The sequence below is a fragment of the Lissotriton helveticus genome, chromosome 6 (assembly GCF_964261635.1).
Source record: "Lissotriton helveticus chromosome 6, aLisHel1.1, whole genome shotgun sequence".
NCBI lineage: Eukaryota > Metazoa > Chordata > Amphibia > Caudata > Salamandridae > Lissotriton > Lissotriton helveticus.
The window spans coordinates 941,270,088-941,291,225 of record NC_136067.1 but is presented as its reverse complement, the minus strand read 5'-3'; the positions used below and the strand labels follow the sequence as shown (position 1 = coordinate 941,291,225).

The 21,138-nt window shown below is 38.0% G+C and overlaps 1 pseudogene; it reads left to right on the top strand.

The window, feature by feature from the left end:
* Positions 1–2,657: 2,657 nt before the first annotated feature.
* Positions 2,658–11,829, top strand: LOC144762559 (uncharacterized; annotated as a pseudogene).
* Positions 11,830–21,138: the final 9,309 nt, after the last annotated feature.

Genomic DNA, 21,138 nt, shown 5'->3' with positions numbered 1-21,138 from the left:
AGCCCTTCCAATATGCATGATAGCATGATAGGTGGCAGGCCTCCGGAGATACACAAGGAAGTAGACAGGCAGGTGGAGATGACGGACAGAGAGATAGAAACATACAGGTCACTTTTTGAGCTTTCACTCTCTATATATTTCCTCTCACTATTTCCACTTTAGTTTTATATACGTTTATTTCATATTTTAAATAATTTCTCATTATTTCACTCGTTAATTTGATAGCTGGTGGCTAGTATGAGAGCCTGTGCCGTGAAAACATTTAAATACACGAACAAATTGATATACTGACGTAGAAATGGAACAGATGATAGAACATTTTGAACATTTTTTACTTTATAAATGTAGAATCTGCATATGATTCTTGTAAACAATGTTGTCATTGTGCATTACTGATAAATAAGGAATGCTATAAACATCCTCATTTAACATCTGCCTTATTTTCCTGAGATATATTTTTGGTCCTCCCACGTTTGTGAAAAACAACCTTGACATTACTCATTATCAATCTCATTCAATTACAAAAAACAATACTGGTATGAAAGTAAAAATCATATTATATGTGAATGTCATTAAGAAACACCGCAGGAAAACAATCTAGGAGGTCATAAAAATCATGCAACAATCTGTTGTGGGGACTGGTTTGAATGGCAGTACATTTGTTCGCGATTCAAGCAGTGTTTCAAACTCATAAAGGAGGATAATAAACAATAAACATAAAATTGGCAATTATTAAAGTTCATCTAAACATACCCAATTTGCTAAAATTATTTTTCCTCTCTGTAATTGTAAATCAAAAGAACATCACGCAGTGCAACACAGTGTCAATATGTGCACTGCTCTGATGGGAAACTGCGTTACTACGGAGATGAGATCTGAGGGCCACACCATTAGTAACTTAGTAACAGTGGCATTGTCAGTTTGCACCCAGGATGCAAAATTACCATTGGATTAATTGTAATACTATAAAGGTGTCCGATCAAAAGGTGAATAGCATCAGACAGCACACATTTCCAAATGTTATTCCTGAATTTGGAGAGGAGAAATTGCTCTATATTTGACCAAGAGAATTTGCCTTAGGTAATACATATTGCAAATTTGTATGTGGTACTAGTTCATTTGGGTGGAAACTGCTGCTTCTGTCCAAATAGGTGTTAAGAGGTAACGTGTACTTTGGATTAGTGTGTGTTTCACAATAAGACACACCCAATCAATAAAACACATTTACACAACTTAAACTTACGTAGCTTCTCTCCCCTAAAATCCAAAAACAAAACTTAAGTAGTATTGACAAAGCCAATGCATTTGTTCTTTGTACAGGGCATACACATGTGCACACAGGCAGGGCTGGACTGAGACCACAAATCAGCCATGGCAATTTTATCGGACTGGCCCGGTGGGGGTATCAGGGGGTGGGCAAGGGTGCAAGTGTGAAACAATGTTGCTTAACTAAACTGGCCCCCAGCACTGCTGCTTTCATTACTGGGGGCCAATATTGCAGCACTGCTGCAAAACTGGCCCTCGGTAACAAAAGCAGCCCCCACCGCTCCAAAACCGTTGCCCACCCTTCCAGCCTCCCTGGGAAACGCCTGATGCCCGCTATGGGTAGTCCGGCCCTGCACACAGGTATTCAACACGAACAGTCCCATTAACACAAATTGTGCACACATGACAGAGCAACCGACTGACACCCATAAATAGAAACCATTTGACATTCTGTGGCCCAAGCATCCGGTCCAACAGTTATTTTATTCTGTTTTCTGCTTTTCTAGCGCTTTATGTTGCTCTTATGCCACCTGAAAGTGCTAGAAGGGGGTAACAGGAGAAAGAAAGGGAAGGATAAAGAAAAAACAGTAGGAAAAGGTAGTAACGAAGGAGCAAGGGGGGAAAGGTGAGGGAAATCAACAAAAGAGAGGAAACAGAATAGAACATGATGACACGTTAGGAATCATAGTATATGCCAAGTTAAGCCACTTAGTGCCAAGAACCTATGTGCATAGACCAGCACAACACGGCCTCCTACGCAGAGAACAACCATCAAGGAACCAATACCATCACAAATACACGCAAACAGCACACATTCAAGCACAGACAGAGGAGCAGACCAACAAACAGAGGGTCATCGGTTGTTGGTCAACCTAAAGTAACCTTAATATTTACCCCCTTTGCTAATAAGATTAAACATATACACAGCACAATTAACTACCTTCACTCTTTTCACACTAACATATGATACAGCTTTTTTCCTTTCAATTTAATTCTTTGCATTTGTGAAAACTCAAACTCTGGTTAACTTAGAACATTTACGATTCATGCTCCATTTTGTCCATGAGGCTGTATTATACCATATGAATAGACGCATATTTTCATGCCTCCCTAGAATAGCAATTGACTGTGTTTCATAGAACTCTGCCACAGCCAGTCCCAAGCCCAGCTACGAAAGGAAGAGGGTTATGCATGGTGCTAGCTACCCCACCATGTAAAAAAAATCCTAGCTACAGAAATGTCAACCAAAAGACATCCCAGCCTTGGAAAGAGAGGAATCTCCTCCATGAATAGGTATGGTGCCTTGTGGTTAAAGTCGGAGATCTCTGGAAGTCACAAAGCTGATCCACTTATTTTCGACCAAGACCATCATAGCCAGGACATGGAATGTGATGACAGACAAGAAAGCCTCAGTGGCAGTGGAGATGAAAAAATACAACTTTGCTCTGATTGGCACCAGCAAGACCAGATGGACAAATTCCAGACAGAAAGGACTGGCTCCAGGAGGAATGCTGCTGCCTTATTCTGGACACGAAGAAGAAAACACCCCACACACTCAGGGAGTAGCACTGATGCTCTGAGTGTATATGAAGCCCACAGTCCCAGAGCCATCACAGCAACCTTCTGCACAAAGAAAGAGGATCAACATGAATGTTATCCAGTGCTATGCACCTACAAATGACAGCAAAGAAGAGGAAAAAGAACAGTTTTGCAACAGACTCCAGTTAATCCTGGAGAAATACCTTGAGAGCGTCATCACCATACTGATGGGGGAACCAAATGCATTGATTGGCAGCAACAACATTGGGTATGAAGAAGTCATGTGCAACCATTGCCTTGACAACATGAATGAGAATGGTGAAAGGCTTGCAGATCTCTGTGCCCTGAACAGTCTGGTGATAGACGGTAGTATAGTCCCACACAAAAGAATACACAAGGCAACGTGAGTGTCACCAGACAATTCAACAGGAATCACATTGGGCATGTCTGCATTGCCAAGATGTTCCAGAGGGCCTGGAAGTTGTGAGAGTGATGAGAGGAGCGGACGTGGCATTAGACTATCACCTTATGGTGGCCAGGCTATAGCTAAAGCTGAAGAAAGCATGCATGGAACCAACAAGCCAATGCCAGCGATATAACACCCCCCTCAAAGATGCAAAGAAATGGAGTGAATACTCAGTCACCATCAGTAACAAGTTTCAAGTCTTGCAAGAGCTCAAGAATGATAGAGATCCAGTAGACAAGTCAATGGGAGAAGATCAAAGAAACAGTGACATCAACCTCCCAGGAGGTACTGATTTCAAGAGACAACAGCATAAAGAATGGATCTCCACTGAGACTCTCTGTAAAATTCCAGAGTGAAAGGAAAAGAAAGATGCAGTTGATACCAGCCGAACAAGAACAAAAAAAACTGAAAGCTCAAGGCGAATATATCAAAACCAACAAATAAGCAAAGAGAAGCTTCAGAGCTGACAAGGGAAGATTCACCAAACGTCCTGTCACAGAAACCCAGGAAGCAGCAAACCATGGAAACTTGAAAGAACTCTATGACATAACAAGAAAATTCTCTGGCAGATACAGCAAGCCAGAAAGACCTGTTAAAGACAAAGCTGGGAAGACAATCATGGGTAAGAAGGCCAACAACGAACATGGGTGGAGCACTTTGAAGAGCTGTGTTACATTGGTAAGTAAAGTAATAGTAAAGTATGATGTGATAGATGGGTTTGGAATGTTAATGAGGGTATTTATGGAGAGTGGTAAAATGTTCATATCATTATGATTATGCTTCTAGAGAAGTTACCTTTGTTGTAATTGCCTGCTTCTGTCTTGTGGGCCGGTTTGATATTGGAGTATAGAATACTAATATTGAAGCTTTTATCCAAGTCTGCTGTTGCTTCAATACTACAATTTGAGCTGTAGAGCAAGAGCCGGATAAAAAGACCACCAGGAAGCATCACTGTTTAAGGCCTAATATGGCCACTGTTCAAGTCCTGAAATTGTTGGTACCTCGTACTGCGACAAACATATGTACAATTATTTTCTATTTTGGCGCAGACGCGTACCGAGGCAAGTTTGTCAACTTTAAATAGTAGCTTTACTAACCGCACTTCAATCAGGCATGGAAAATGGTTAAAAAATGTTTTTCGAAATAAACAAAGCATTTTACCATTGGGTTTGTGGCAGATGAGAGCACGCTCAGACAGAAGCTTGATACAGCGCATACAGTACAGAGGAGGGTGCGCTGTGCTTGTGGGTGCATGCTAATAAGACGTGGTGTCCTGTGCACACGGCGGCATCCTGAGAGATCAATTTGCGTTTCAATGTTTCTAAAAACAATGCAGGAACGACTTTTGACATGTAGCAACCCAACATTAAATGAGGTCATAGACATAGCTAAGGGAATTGAAAGATCCTTACAATCTACAAAAATATTATATTCTGAACATTCACAAAAGCACTCAGTTTGCACAGTACATGAAAGGAAGAGTGCCTTAAAAAGTGGGGATCTCTGCTAATGGAAAAAGCAAATTCAGTAGCTCTAACTTTTAATGTGTTACAGGTGTGGATCAAAAACACATTTAGAGAACCATTAAGGATGTCCTGCATTGGGAAAGAAATGTATGAAAAACGCAACAGAGTAGATGAAAATATCGCTGACGGATGCAAGAGTGACCTTTTAAGAATAATTGAATTAAGACTGCGCCAAATTGAAGGTCAGATAGCCACTTTTGTGGCATCAAATCATATATCCGGAATAATTGAGACTCTGAGCTGTCTCCAAATATGATGTTTGATATTTTATGTGGGATTCAATCATTATATCCTGAAGAAGGTGTTGGCTCCTAAACATTGTGCCCACCGAAACGCGTCAATGCCCCTTTTCTGAGTTGAAGTACTTTAAGTCCTAGTGATAACAACTCTGATTAAAAAATTAGTTGGATATCGGAGCGGGATTATAAGTGTTGCTATTGTACTTACCTCATGCTAATAGGATTCATCTATTCCTTTGTCTTTCGTTTCCCACTTGTATATTGTAATGAGTTTTTATTGTGTATAATTTTGTGAAATGTAATTTTTAATTGTGTCTGATGACAAGAAAAGGATACGCTTTTTTAACAAATTCAACTGAATAAACTGTCTTATTTTAATCAATTCTTCCTTTCTGCTCCTGTATGAATGAGCTGTTGTGGTGAGAAAGTGTTTCTATTATATAAGGTTGCACCCAAAAGGGAATCTTTTTTTGACATTTGTCTTCAGGCACCCTACCCTTTTGGGCGGTGGGGTCCCTCTCTTTTGTTAGAGATAAAGTTTAGCCCTTGGCAGTTATTGTTGAGCCAATGTAAGAACTGTAACAGAGTGTTCTCTAAGTCATGCAATATTAAAAAAAGCCATCAATGTACCGTTTCCACATGGTGATCCCCGTGTGGAAAGGGTTACAAGGAGTCAAGATTCTTGTCATTTCAAGGTGGTCCATATACAATCTGGCCAGATTTGGTGCAAAGACAGCGCCCATTGAAGTACCTTTGACCTGATGGTAGTACTGGTCTTCAAGGAGAAAGACATTTCTGGAGAGACAGATTTCCAAAAGTTGTAGATTGAAAATGGTCGGGATTGCATGAGGACGTGGTCTGGTGTTAAGAACTTGTTCCATTACACAAAGCCCCTCCACTTGAGAAATGTTTGGTACAACCGCCAGGGGAACGCCAGACCAGCCACAAGCACTACCAATGGTAGAAGAACCGGCTATTGCAGCCAAGCAGCGTAATAGTATGGCCATCCCCGTTATCAATCTCTCTCAATATACCCTCGTTGAATCTGAGAAATCCTGAGCAATCCTTACTCAGCAAAGGCCTCTCATTCGTACCAACCATCCAGCTCAATTTTCTGGATTTCCAGATAGAACTACTTAAGTTCTTTAGGAAAAATAGTTTGCATACTTATTTCCTACAAACCCCCACTCCCAGAAACATGGCCAATACCCAACTGCGTCCCCCTTCCACCTTCTCACCATGCTCCAGTACGGTATGGTATGGTGAAGTATTGGCCTTTGAAAATTGGTCCCCAAAGATGACTCGCAAATTCATCCTATGCAACATCACACTGGAAGAAAAGTCTGCTCACTGACCTCAAATCCAGCTCAACCCTTATTATGAAACCTGCTGATAAAGGGGGTGGCATAGTCATTCAAGAAAAAGACTTGTATGAAAACGAGATACAAAGACAAATGTCTAACACAGGCCACTACTGTAAATTACCCACCAACCACCATTAGGGAACTCCAACAACTGATCCTTCAAGTCAGTGATGAGGCCAAAGAACAAGGGTTTCTAAGCAAAAATTAACATCTATTCCTTAACACCAAATCACCATGCACCCCTGTCATTTATACCTTTCCGAAAATACACAAAATTCATTAGAATCCCCCCACAAGGCCCATAGTTTCCGGATGTGGCTCAGTTCTAGAGATTTTGTTCCGGCCACAGACTGCTGCATCAGGGACAGTATGTCAATGATCAATCTGGTTGAACACCATCCTTTCAATGCAGATTCTGCATGCCCTTTTATGCAGTTTTTAAAGTTCCTCCTAACTGTCTTCCCTAGATCTGTCTTTTTTTCTGTCATTATTTCTTTTTCAGTTATCCTTTACTCAGGCATGTAAATACAATGTCCTGATGATGATCCCAATATTGTGCAAAATGGATCGAAACATCGTTGGACATATGTACACCGTAAAAGCTTTCTCAATGAATATCATTTATGTGTAACAGTGTTCACCGTATCTCTGCTTGCACTAATCAAATGTATGAGCTTTCCTGTTTGTTTTTTGTTTTTCTGTATGTATACTTAGTAGGAAGCAGGCTTGTGCCCCACGTATTGTTTCAAGTTTACATTTTTAGAATTAAAATATATCTGTCCGACTGCACACCTTTAGATATAGTGCTGATTCTGGTTCTATATTCATTTTTTCTAACTCTATTGTCCTTGCTTAGGGACCACTGTGTTTAAAACTCATTCTGAAAGCACAAACACTTAGACCAAATCATCCTAAAGGCAAGGATAACAACATAGTAGATGACAGTGGCATATGCTTAGGAGCAATGTTCAGTCAAGTGGTAAATAATAGTGAATGCACCATAGATTTCATCTCAAGAGAATTAAGGGAAGCGGAAAAACAATACAGTACTACAGAAAGGGAAGTTTTGGCCAGTGTGTGGGTGGTGGAATAGTTGAAGAGGTATTTGTGAGGGAAATCCTTTGAAATAGTGACTGATCACAAACCACTCCTGTTTATGTTTGATGGATATGGTAGAGGGACTGCAAAAGCATCATTAAGGTTGATTCGGTTAATGTCTAAATACAAGAGTACCATTTAGGAACAGATGGGTTATCAAGATTGCCAGTTGAGGATTCAAAAGAAAATATTAGTGTTTCTGACCAGGAATGTATAGTGTCAGTGGTAGATGCTATGGATTTCTGTGAAGTATCTACATCTGAAGGTGAGTGGGTAGAATCAATGAGAAAGGATTCTGTGTTGAACGAATTTAAAGCATATGTTGTGAATGGTTGGACACCGATAAAAAATTTGAACAAAACGTTAACAAGCTATCTAGAGATAGTTGATGAATTTACTATTGAAGGAGAAATGCTTATGAGACATGACGTATTTATAACATATTTTGTCCTGAGATGAAATTGTCTCATGGAGGACATCCAGACACTTCAAAGGAAACATTATTGGTGGCCAGGGATGGATTCCGAGGTTGATGTGAGTATTGACAAATGTATGGAGTGTGTAAGGTCAGGCAAACATTGGAAGATCCCAGAGGAGGACATGCATTTGGTTGGTATTCCTGATGGACCATGGTTAAAATTGAGCATTTATTTTACAGGTTCATTTCATTCACTGAGTAAAAATACACATTATTTGCTAGTACTGACTGATTACGACTCAAGGTAGGTACACATTTTTTTATTTTATTTCTTTTTTCACAGAGTTTTATATAGCGCAAACTTGACCCGAAGGTATTGGGTATCAGAGGGCTTTACATAGCACCAGTTGCGTTACATGAGGACATATTCATTTTTGTTAAGCACAGGGAGATTAAGTGATTCGCCCACAATCACAGGATGTTCAGCGTCATTGCCGAGACTCGAACCCAGTTCCCCAGATTCGAGGTCGACCACCCTAGCCATTAGGCCAACTCCTCTCCCAATTCGATGAATTCAGTGGTAACATCACCACAGATGTGGGTAATGATTTTCCACAGAGAATCTTTGTAGTGTTAGGTATTCCATGAATTTTAGGATCAGATAATGGTATTTTAATTAACTTCAAGAACAATGTTTGATTTTCTGGGAAAATGTAGTATAAAGTTAAAAAAACACCTTTATACAGCTCTTCCTCTAATAGTTTAGTAGAAAGAGTCAATAGATATTCAAAGGAGGGAGTTCAAATGGCATTGGCATCCAATGTGGCTCCCTCTAAGTTTATAAAACAAAAGGTGGCTAGCTATAACAACACTACACATTCAGTTACTGGATTTTCACCATTGTTTTTGATGAGAGGGAGAGATGGTTGTACTTTGTTGACACCAAAAATGACTGGTTGTAAAACACAAACTATGCTAACAGAGAAAGAGGACAACAAACAACAAGTTAACGGTAAAATAGTAAAAAAACAACTTAAGGACAAAGAGTATCATGAAAACATGCACAGAACAAAATGTATACAATTCTTTGTATGTGATTGGGTTTTGGTTAGGAAACCCGCGAGAGTGCAAAAAAGGGAACCTGCATATGCTTGTCCTAAGCAGATGTTGAAAGTGTCAAATAGTGCATTCTTATGGAATTAAAAAGGGTGGTGGTATAAATGTGCACTGGTATTGCTAACACCAGGACAAGAGACATTTTTTGACAGCAAAAATATGGGAGATGATAGAAATACATCTCTTGATTTGGAAAATGGTTTCATGATTGTACATGATGATCAATGTAACAGTGGAATAGGACATTTTCAAGGTTTATTTGAAAGGAATAATGTTTATCATTCATTTCAGTCTGACATATACATACACACATATGAACAAACACACAGTATGGATAATAATTCAAAAAATTAAATTGCAAACAGTGATGTCTGGAGGAAAAGAAAAAGTGTTTTGTCTGCAAAACTGAATGACTTAATTCTATAATGAAATGGTAAGGAAAAATTGTCATTCAATTGTCATTCCTGCAAAGTTGAATTATGTTATCTTTATACTTAAATTGCATTTTATTATATTTGTTTTAGGGTGGAAGGCTATTTTGTTTTTGTAAAGCAAAGGAGATGTCACATTGGTGAGTGCAGTAGCAGTAATGTAATGGAACCAATAGAACGTATAATGTCATAAAGGGTTTGGAATGTTAATGATGGTATTTTTAGATAGTGGTAGAATGTTCATATTATTATGACTATGCTTCTAAAGACGACACCTTCATTGTAAATGCCTGCGTCTGTCTTGTTGGCCTGTTTGATACTAGAGAATAAAATACAAATATTGAAGCTTTTATTGAAGTCTGCTGCTGCTTCAATACCACAATTTTTGGAGCACTTTAAAGAAAGGCTGGACCAGCCTGTGCTGCAGTTTCCACCAGGCTTACAAACAGCTTGCAAGGACTTGCCAATTGACAGCAACAGACCAATCCAGGAAGAAATACGGCAGGCCATCAAACATCTGAGAAATAGGAAGGCAGTAGGACCTGACAACATTACTGCGGAGGCACTGAAGGCACACATTGAAACATTAGTAGACATTGTCTACCCCATGTTTCGAAGAATAAGGGGAGAAGAAAAGGTGCCATCATACTGAAAGGAGGGATATCCCCAAGAAAGGTGACCTGAGTCACTGCACTAACTACAGAGGGATAACTCTTCTATCAACCCCAGGCAAAGTATTCAACAGAGTCATCTTGAACAGAATGACGAAACAAGTCAATGCTCAGTTGCAAGACCAGCAAGCTGGCTTCTGCAAAGATAGATCCTGCACAGACCAAATTGCAACACTGTGCATCATCATTGAGCAGTCAATGAGAATGTAACTCTCCCCTTTATGTCAACTTCATTGACTATGAGAAGGCATTCAAAGGTGTGGACAGAGAGACTTTATGGGAACTCCCCTGCACTATGATGTGCCAGATAAACTCATAAGGATCTTCAGGAACTCTTACAAGGGAAGAGCCTGCACGATAGTTGATGGAGGAAAACTCAGGGAAGCCTTTCAAATGAGGACCAGATTCTACCAGCGTTGTTTGCTCTCACCTTTGCTCTTCCTGCTGGCCATAGACTGGATCATGAAGACATCCATAGCAAGGAGAAGTAGTGGGATCCAGTGGATACCTTGGATGCAGTTAGAGGACCTGGACTTTGTAGACAACCTGGTCCTACTCCCCCATACCCATCTGCAGATGCAAGAGAAGACCGACAATGTGGCAGCCACATAAGCACAACTTAGCCTCTGCATCCACAAGGGAAAAAATAAATCTTAAAAGCTGGCATGTTCAGCACAACTGCAGTCACTCTTGCAGGCGATCCACTGGAAGAGGTTGATGCCTTCACGTACCTCGGCAGTGTCAGAGACAAGCAGGGCAGCACAGACTCTGATGTCAAGGCAAAAATTGACAAACCAAGGAATGCCCTCATTCAGCTAAAGAAGATTTTGAGCTCCAAGGAACTAATGCTGAAAACTAAAATCAGGCTTTTTAACACCATCATACAATTGGTCTTTCTGAATAGAGCAGAAACCTGGAGGACAACAGTAACCACCGCCAACTCCAGACCTTCATCAACACCTGAGGAAAATTCTTCAATCCGCTGGTCTAACACCATCAGCAACAATAACATATGGCAGCAGACTTTCCAATTCTCTGCTCATGAAGAAATCATGAAAAGATGCTGTAGTAAGGGTTCTCAAGGAAGGTCAAGCAGACAAATCCAAATTGTAGAGAAGAGGTATTTATTGGAGCATCCACCTTCTTGAAGATTAGCAGAACGACTGTTCATAACTGATCTTTCAAGATGTACCATAACAAACAACATTTTAAAGATACACAGAGCAAGCAGAGAACATAGTACAGAATACATTCTAAAAGGAATGAATCATGAGAAGTCCAGGAGGAATTCTCAGATGACAAAACATTCTAATATAAACCATACTACACATCTCCTCCCTTTATAAACAAAAAGAGAACAAGAATATGAAGGGTTTTACTTATACAAAATAAAATTATCAAACTTCCTCGGTACAAATTTCTGTCTCTTAGAAAAACGTAAAATATTATCATCATGTAAAGAAACATTAGTATCAACAGGTATAGTCTCAGTACTAACATTTTTTTTAGCACAAATAGTATCACTTGAAAAATCAGGATCCATAGACAAGTGATTTCTAAAAATAGATGGATCAACCTTTGCAATTTTAGAAATATTCCACCAGGATCCATTATCCAGTAGAACAGAAGTTTTCCCAACTTTACAAATTTCAAAAATATCCGAAAATTTTGATTGACCTTTTTTAACAGAAATAGGCAGTTTAATTTTAACTTTGTCACCAACACGTAATTTGGATTTAAGCGTTGAATGAACAATATTATTAGAGACATCAAGATTTTGCTTAGCCTTTTTATAAATGGTACTCATATCACCATTTGATTTGGTCTTTTCAATCCAAGAAATAGAAATTTCTTGTTGAGGATTCCTTCCTTTAAACAGAAGAAAAGGAGAAAAATTTGTAGAAGAATGTGGAGTACACAGATAAGACCAAACTAAATCTGCCACATGATTTTTAACATCAACATGAGATTTAATAGCTAACTGTATACCCTCAACCAAAACTCTATTAAACCTTTCTACTAGACCATTCATGCTAGGTGAATATAAAGCAGTCTTGCAATGCTTAATGTTATTTTTTTTAAGAAAAGTATCAAACAAATGTGATGTAAATTGAGTTCCATTATCAGAAACTAAAGTGAAAGGTAGCCCCTCTCTCTTAAATATTTCCTTCAAAAATGTTATCACCGAAATAGAGTCAATTTGTGTGGACCATTTATACTCTACCCATTTTGAAAAGTAATCAATAACTACAAAAATATACATTTTTTGAGCTTGGATACCCTCATATGGACCTAAAATATCAATTGCAATTTTATTCCATGGAGTATTAGGAATCTGTACTTTCACGACATTTGAATGTAAGGGTTTTAAAACTTTATCAGAATTAGCGCATAACGAACATTTTTTGATAAACTGAACAATTTGAACATCCATATAAGGCCACCAAAAAATGTCCCTAATCTTTTTAATAGTACTAGACTGTCCTAAATGACCAAGATGAGCAATAGAAATAATCTTTTGTCTAATAGAAATCGGTGGAATAAAATAATCACCCTTTAACACCAAATCTCCATTACAAGTCAAATCATCTCTAACTTTCCAAAACACAGCAAGGTCCTTTGAAAGAAATTTTTCAGCTGGCCAACAAACCAACAAATATTTACAGACTAACTTAAGCTGATCATCCAAAGCCATAGCTTTGGACCACTCATCTTTCGTAACCAAATCTGACATGGAAAGAACAACATCATCCACAGATGCTACAACACACTCATCAAAACTTTCCGAATGATTAAGAAGACTGACACTTGGTAACAATCTTGAAAAACAATCTGCTCTGGTATTTTCTGAACCTGGAATGTAAACAATATCAAAATTATACTCATATAATTTTGCCAAAATACGGACCAACCTAGAAGACGCCTTACCAACACCATTGTTAGATAACAAAGAAATTAAAGGTTTATGATCAGTCCTAATCTTAAAAAACTTTCCCCATAAGTAAGTCTTAAAATGCTCAACAGCCCATGAACATCCTAGAGCTTCTCTTTCAATGGTAGAGTATTTCACTTCAGCTACTGACAATGATCTGGACGCAAAAGCAATAGTAACTTCTTTATCATTTTTTACTTGACTCAAAACTGCACCAAGTCCAGTAGCACTCGCATCCACCGTGATCACACTCAACGCATTAGAAGAAAAAGGAGACAGGGGTTTGCAATCAATTATAGCAGATTTGATCTTAGAAACCGACGCAGAATGTTCATCAGTCCAAATATATTTACACCCTTTTTTAAGAAGTAATCTCAATGGCAACACAATATCTGCAAATTTATGAACAAATCTCGAATAATATTCACACAAACCTAAAAACGATTTTAATTGATCCTTATCTTTAGGTTCAGCCATATTTTTGATGGAAGCAAGTAGGTCGTTTTTAGGACAAATACCTTGTGAATTTATCATGTGTCCCAAATATTCAACTTCAGATACAAAAAACTTACATTTATCCAAACGAATAGTCATACCTCTTTCATTCAAAATAAACAAAACTTTATCCAGAATGTCTTTGTGTTGTTCAAGCGAATCAGAAAACACCAAGATATCATCTTGAAAAGCCATGACATTACTAATGTCCTTAAATAAAGAATTCATCAATTTCTGAAATACAGAGGCTGCAGATGAAAGCCCAAATGGCATCCTAATATATCTAAATGTGCCATCAGGAGTAATAAAAGTTGTTATGTTTCGTGAGTCTTCTGTAAGTTCTACCTGATGGTAAGCAGATTTCAAATCTATGCTACTAAAAAATATTGCCCCATCTAATTTTGTCAATAAATCCTGTATTTTGGGCAACGGATAACATTCTGTAACAATCTGTTTATTTACAGACCTCAAATCCGTGCACATTCTAATCTCGCCATTTTTTTTTTAACTAAAACAATGGGAGAAACCCATTCAGAGGCATCTACAGGTTCAATTACACCTTCTTCACATAGTTTTTTAATCATATCAGATAATTCACCTCTGACAGATAAAGGAACATTCCTTAATTTATGTTTAGAAGGTATAGCATTTTTTGTAAGTACAATTTTGTGTGAAAATCCTTTAACTTTACCCAACTCTTTTTTAAAAATACTGGAATGTTTAGCGATAATATCTGACATGGGAGTTGCATTTTCAATAGTATTTACATGCAAATCTTCAAAGAAGCAAACTTGATTCTTAGTATTTGGACACAAAGTAATATCAAATTTCCTTTGATGCTTCCAACCAAGTACTTGTAAGCCATCTACTGCAACATAAACTTTTCCACAAATAGTTTTATGTCTAAAAATAATGTCGGAAACAAAATACCCTAACATTTGAATTTCCTTCCCACCTAATCCAAAAACACGAATGTCATTTGGAAGTAAAGGTTTGTTGTCCCAAGACTTAAAAAAAAAAGAATCAGAAATAATTGTATAAGGAGACCCAGAGTCTGCCATAACCTCAATCTCCCTGCCCTCTACTGATATGGTACATAAAGGAGGAATATAAGGTTCAGAGTCAACATTACAATCATTGGTAATAACTTGTCCCAAAGTATGAATTTCAGTGACAACAAGAATCTCGTTATCAGAAAAGATTTCTGAAGGCGTTTCTTCTTGATCTTCACATTCAGAAATCATAGCAATTCTCTTATTAGATAAACAATATGTTCCGAAATGGCCGATTTTTTTACACTTAAAACATTCTTTACCTCTAGCTGGGCACTGTTTAAATTGAAAATTATGTGTTTTTGAACCACAACGATTACAAAACATTTTCTTAGAATTACTAAATGATTTCACATTACTTTGAGCATAAGACTGTTTAAAAGCAGTTTTGCCTTTAGAAACCAATTGAGAACTTGAATCTTTTACATTAACAGCCGCAATACCAGAAGTGATCTTATCCACATTGATAGTGTTAAAGGAAGTAATGGACCATTCTACACTTTTAGCAATTCTTATCGTTTCCTCTAAAGTTGGATTGCGTTGTCTTAATAACTGTTCTTGAATCTTTTTATTTGAACAACGAATGATAAGTTGATCTCTAATGTACTTATCAACTTGATCTCCAAAATCACAATCAGCAGCTAACACTCTAAGACATTCAACGTAAGTGTCAACAGGCTCATTAAGTAATTGATGTCTAGTATAAAAATTATATCTTTCCATAACTATATGAGGCTGTTCAATAAATCTTTTTTTAAGTCTATCAATAGCTTCTGTAAAACAATCATAATCCCCACTGTCCATACCAGTAGGAGTAGAAGACACAGGTAAGTGAATAAATACATCCTCAGCATGAGCCCCTAAAGTATTTAATAAAATAGCTAATTTTCTTGAAGCAGTAAAACTAGCTCCATCAATCGCTAATAAATAATGGTCAAATAATCTGTACCATTTTTCCCATTTCATACTAGGCTGATTGGGACCTGAATAAAAAGGAGGAGGAGGTGTCCCACACACAGTACTCATTGTAAACTAAATAAAAATATAAATAACTGTGGTAACTGTTACTTAAAATAACATGCAAGATTACCCGATAAACATTTCTTCAATAAAAACGAGGTTAAATAGTGACAAACAGCAAGCAAAACACCCGTACGATCTTTCTTTAAGTTGCTAAGCAACAATCTCAATAAACAAAATGGCTGCCAAAACGTGATGACGACACCACGTTATAACGCTTAACAAGGAATGTCAAAGGTAAGGTGTGCGTGTCACCGCGACACGCCAGACACGTAGATTGAGCGTTGAACAGATGACCGATTCCCGATTCCAGAACTTTGACGAGCAGGGAATACGGTATGTTCTCCTTTTAAATGTACACAAGGATAAAGATGCAAGGAGAAAGTTTGTGGCCAATGTCTGATTTCACGATCCAAGGTCGAATCGGTTGCTGTCAGACGATCATCACGAGTGTGAAGTAATCCAAATATTGCAGAGTCTGATTGCCAATCTGATTGCTGTCAGACGATTTTCGCCATAGTAATATTCCAAATATCACAACGGAACCAGCAGTTGTAATGCCAATCCGGTAACTCGATACAAATAAAGCGAAAATCTGAGATGGTATTACGAGTTAATTAACCGAGGCATTCAAAAGATTTATTATTTCTTTTGACAAACTGCAGATTCTTCTCCAGAAGATGGCAGTATTGGTCAAAAAGTAAATGAATCTTACTCACAGATGAGAGTAGTTTGAAACAATCCGTTGCTGGAATAGTTTTCTGAGTGCACTGCAAGGAAGTTTATCTTCTTAAAATTGATGAAAAACTTCCAAAACGATCTGTAGATGCTCCAAACAGACAGATAATGAAATCCCAAAGGTCGCCAATATGTAGTAAGGGTTCTCAAGGAAGGTCAAGCAGACAAATCCAAATTGTAGAGAAGAGGTATTTATTGGAGCATCCACCTTCTTGAAGATCAGCAGAACGACTGTTCATAACTGATCTTTCAAGATGTACCATAACAAACAACATTTTAAAGATACACAGAGCAAGCAGAGAACATAGTACAGAATACATTCTAAAAGGAATGAATCATGAGAATTCCAGGAGGAATTCTCAGATGACAAAACATTCTAATATAAACCATACTACAGATGCTGGGGCTGAATCGGTTACACTCTCTACAAGCCTGTATTAAACACCACCAGGCAAGCCTTCACCTGGAACCTTCAAGGGAAAATAAAAGAGAAAGACCAAGAAAGATTTGTTATCGTGACCTCAAGGCTGACTGTAAGGAGCTGTATTACACCTGGAGTCGGATTGAAAGAAAGGGCCAGGACAGAGATGGCTGGAGAGTCATGGTTGGTGGTTTATACCTCAGGAGGGGTAGGAGGCATAAGTAAGTTAGTGTTCTACAGGCAAGGACAGTGACCTTCACACGCTGCTACCAATAACTGTGTATCAATACTAGAATAAACCTGGCAGTTCCAAGGAAAATTGCATAAGGTCTAACCCCTTTTGTTCCATGTATAGGTACTGTCTGTGAGAAGCTCTATGTTTTTGAATTATGAGAGGTTTGTTGAATGTATTTAGTTGCATATGTTTTTCTTTGTTTAGTTTTAATTGGTTTAGGTTATATGAACCATGTACAACGGTAGTAAATGTATGAAATCCTTTGTTCAGAACCCTATGAAAGAGAGTATTTCCTGGATGTAACAGGATACCCTAACCCACTTACCTCAGGAGGCGAATTCATGCCGGATTACTATCCCATTTTCTATACTTTGCATTTTGAATATTTGTGCTTTATTAAGTTCTTAAATGATTTTATACTTTAACTGAGCTTTGCTCTCTGTTTTACTAATTGTTTTTGGCTATGCGAGATTGACTTTGGTATGACTGAAAATTCTAAAACAAAACCTTTAAGGTTAAGAGTTTCCTGCCTGTCATTCTTGAAGGACCAAATGTGTCTGTAAGTTGAAATTACAATTTAGAATGCTATAATTGAGACAGGTCCAGTGAGGAACACTAAAATCTGTATCAGGATTATACCACTCCCGGTCCAGTAGGCGCACACCGAATGAAAACTATGGCTGTGCCTCGTCACGTATGACACACCTTGGTGTATCTGGAGTGATCTGCCAAACTAAACACTCAGATTTGCTCTATACAAACCATTACTGTTAGATGCATTAGTTCACATAAAACAAACAAAGACAGCACGCCTGATTCACTAATTTGTTAAATGAATGCCCCAATCTGGTGTCTGGCATACCTGAAGCAAGTTAGTCACATGGTAGTCTGATTTCATGATGTTACATTCTAACAAATTATATTTGTATTGAGTGATGACAGTATGTTAACCACCTTGTAAATATGGGGTGTGGAGCAACGCCACCAAAGCGTCAGTAAAAATGAAGCTCCAGTGGCATTAGTGGCTTGTACATATGCTACACAGTATTCTCCATATTAGGTCCAGACACAAACCCAATATTTCCCTGGCATGTACACAACTGGAAATTGTTAAGTGAAAACATATAGGAAAAAACATAGCCAAGCACACACATAGTTGAACCTGTCTGTAACACAGATGCATGCACAGAGATGATGCCTATTATGTCCAAAGGATAAAACTGTACAAGCCTTGATGGCTGTGTAGCAAACGTTAAGTAGCATGTATGTGCTTGCTCACTGCGTTCTGAATGTGAGACACAAGGTATCACCTGTTTAAAACATAAGCACTGATATTTGCACAAGCCCTCTTCCTCTCAAGTGTATGAGATAGTAGAACTCCAAAAAAGAAGAAAAGATAAGGAAAGGAAGAAAGTGAAAGAGAAGGAAAGGGAGATGGAAACAAGGAAAGAAAGAGAGAAGAAAATGAAAGAAAAAAGAGGAGAGAATAAAAGAAGGAAAGAAAAAAGAGAAAGAAATACAGAAAGAGTAAGAGAGAAAGAAAAAGGAACGAAAAGAAAAGAAAAAAGGAAAGGAATAATGAAAGAATGCAATGAGGTAAGGAGAAGAAAGATTGACAGAATGAAAAGGAGAAGGAAAGCGAGAAGGAAGGAGAGCAGGAAAGAAAGAAAGAAGGATAGCAAAAGAAAGAAAGTAAGTGCAGGAAAGAAAGATAGAAGGAAAGAGAGATGAAAAGAGAGAAGGAAACAAAGAAAAGAGGATACGAGACAAAGAGAAGAAAAGGTAGAAGGTAAAAAGAAGGAAGGAAGAGGGAAAGCAAGGAAAGGTAAGAGAAAAGGAAAGAAAAAGACATGGAAAGAAAGAAGGAAAGAGAAAGAAAAACACGGGAAGGAAAGAAGGAGAGAAGGAAAGGTAGAAAGAAGAAAAGAAGGAAAGAAGGGTGGTAGGTCAGAAAGAAAGACATAGTAAGAGAGAAGGACAGAAAGAAGGAAAGAGGAGGTGAGGAAAAAGAAGGAAAAGAAGTGAGAAGGAAAGAAGAAAAAGAGAGAAAGAAAGAAAGAATGAGAGAAAGAAAGAATGAGAGAAGAAAGAAAGAAAGAAAGAAAGAAAAAAGAAAGAAAGAAAGTAAGAAAGAAATAAATAAGTAAAAAGAGGATAACTTAATACAGAACAGTTTCGAAAGGACACAATGTGGTACGCTCTGAAATAGCAGCAGCCAGAAATGCAAAACACTCCAAGAGGAATTTACAATAACATTGGTAGGAGAAGGCATCTGAAAACGATGGAATGACAGAACAAACCAATGGATGATGAGAGGTGGCTGAAATCCCATCTATGTAAGCATATTATGCTTTTGTCAGTAAAATCAAAAATTTTGGGCTAAGGCCAGACCTAAAAATGCTCCTTCTAGTTAAGGAGGAAGAGGGCTGGTTGCCACCAATATGAAACACTTATTGTTCTTTCTGCTTTGCAACTGTGTTACTAGCGAGAGCAGAAGGAATAGATGCATGTTAACTTGCCTTAGGGTCCATGAGTTTTAGAAAAAAAAGTCTATGGACCTGGCAATCAAACCATCATCTTTTCAAGGGGGCAGGCTTTTTTAAATAATATTTTTAATTGGATATTCTGATTATGTATAACTTTCTGTTTAAGAAACGCAATGGCTAGTAGTAAAAGCACTAGGATCACTTTGAAATCAGTGATTCAAAATGTCAAAAATAGCTAGGCGGTACTGGCAACAAATGAAAAAATGTGGGGTGTAATTTTCCTTCAATCACATAATGTGCAGCATTATCTGCTTTTATCTGTTGCCTGATTTTCCTTTCCACATAATTTGGTCATCCCGTCCACGCAGTTTGGCCCTCTACTGGGCATATTCTCAGTGGTCCTGTCCTTCATATATGTGCAGTAAGAGGTTTGGGCTCAGCTCCTTTCTGTTGCTTGTTATTTATTTATAGACAGCTAATTAGAGAATACGGATTTCCTCTTATTGGATCTATGCATTGTTTACATTGTTAGATAGCAACAAATAAGAATGCAACGTCTCTTTTCAGCAAGGAAGGATGGAGACCCAATGCGTAAAATGATAAAGCACGGAATTTCAAACTAAATACACAGTATGTCAAAGGCAGAACTAGGTGGCACTTTAATTTCTGTGCAACATTTTGTAGAAGAATTATTAAACGGGGTGTACATTTTAGTGATTTGGGTTGAGTTTGTGAGTTGTGCTGGCGCGTCTATAGTGTGATTGTATAGTTTGACAAGTGTGCCCTGGAATGTCCAATATTTGCATGTTTTTAAACATCAGTGTGGGTTTCTTAGAGTGCTGCCATTTGATTTGTGCACTTGTGAGTGATGACTGTATGCATTGTGTATTTGCTATCAATTTTCCATGCGTAGACGTTGGACTAGGGTAGACATGCACACTTATGTGAGCATTGTGTGAAAGTGTGCAGGCTTAACATGTGTATTGTGTGTGTGTTGATGTGTTTACAAAGTGTGCAAATAACACAAAATATGGCGACCCAACTTCTTCTTTACATCCCTAAATACCCGTCGGTCTCAAGGCATCTGAGAAAACTCCACTGGTTGCCAGTCAGGGCCAACATTATTTTTAAGGCACTATGTATTACCTTTAAGGCCTTACATAATGAAGGACCTATCTTTTTGAGGAACAGCTTGAACTGGTTCACCCCCAAAAGGCCTTTACGTTATTCCTCTACAACATCAGTAATTGTGCCCAAATACAAACGGCCATCATAGGGAGGACGCAACTTCATGTTGGGCTGTTCCACATATTGGAACAAGCTCCCATTACATGTCAAATCATCCCCTAATCTTCTTTTGGAAAGGTGTTGAAAACTTGGCTATTTGACTCTATATAGTAGGTCACAGGTCAAAAGGTGCTTTATTCGGTCATTGAAAGCCATAAAACCGACATTTATAAAAAGACATTTCATCAAAGATACAATCAATTGATAAAACCAAGATCACACAAATAAATATAGTAAAAACAACTGTGCAAACCAATAAAAAACAACGTTGTTTCCAGAGTCATATTTTTAAACAGCAATGAATACAATATATAAGGCTCTACAGTGCTAAGCATAAA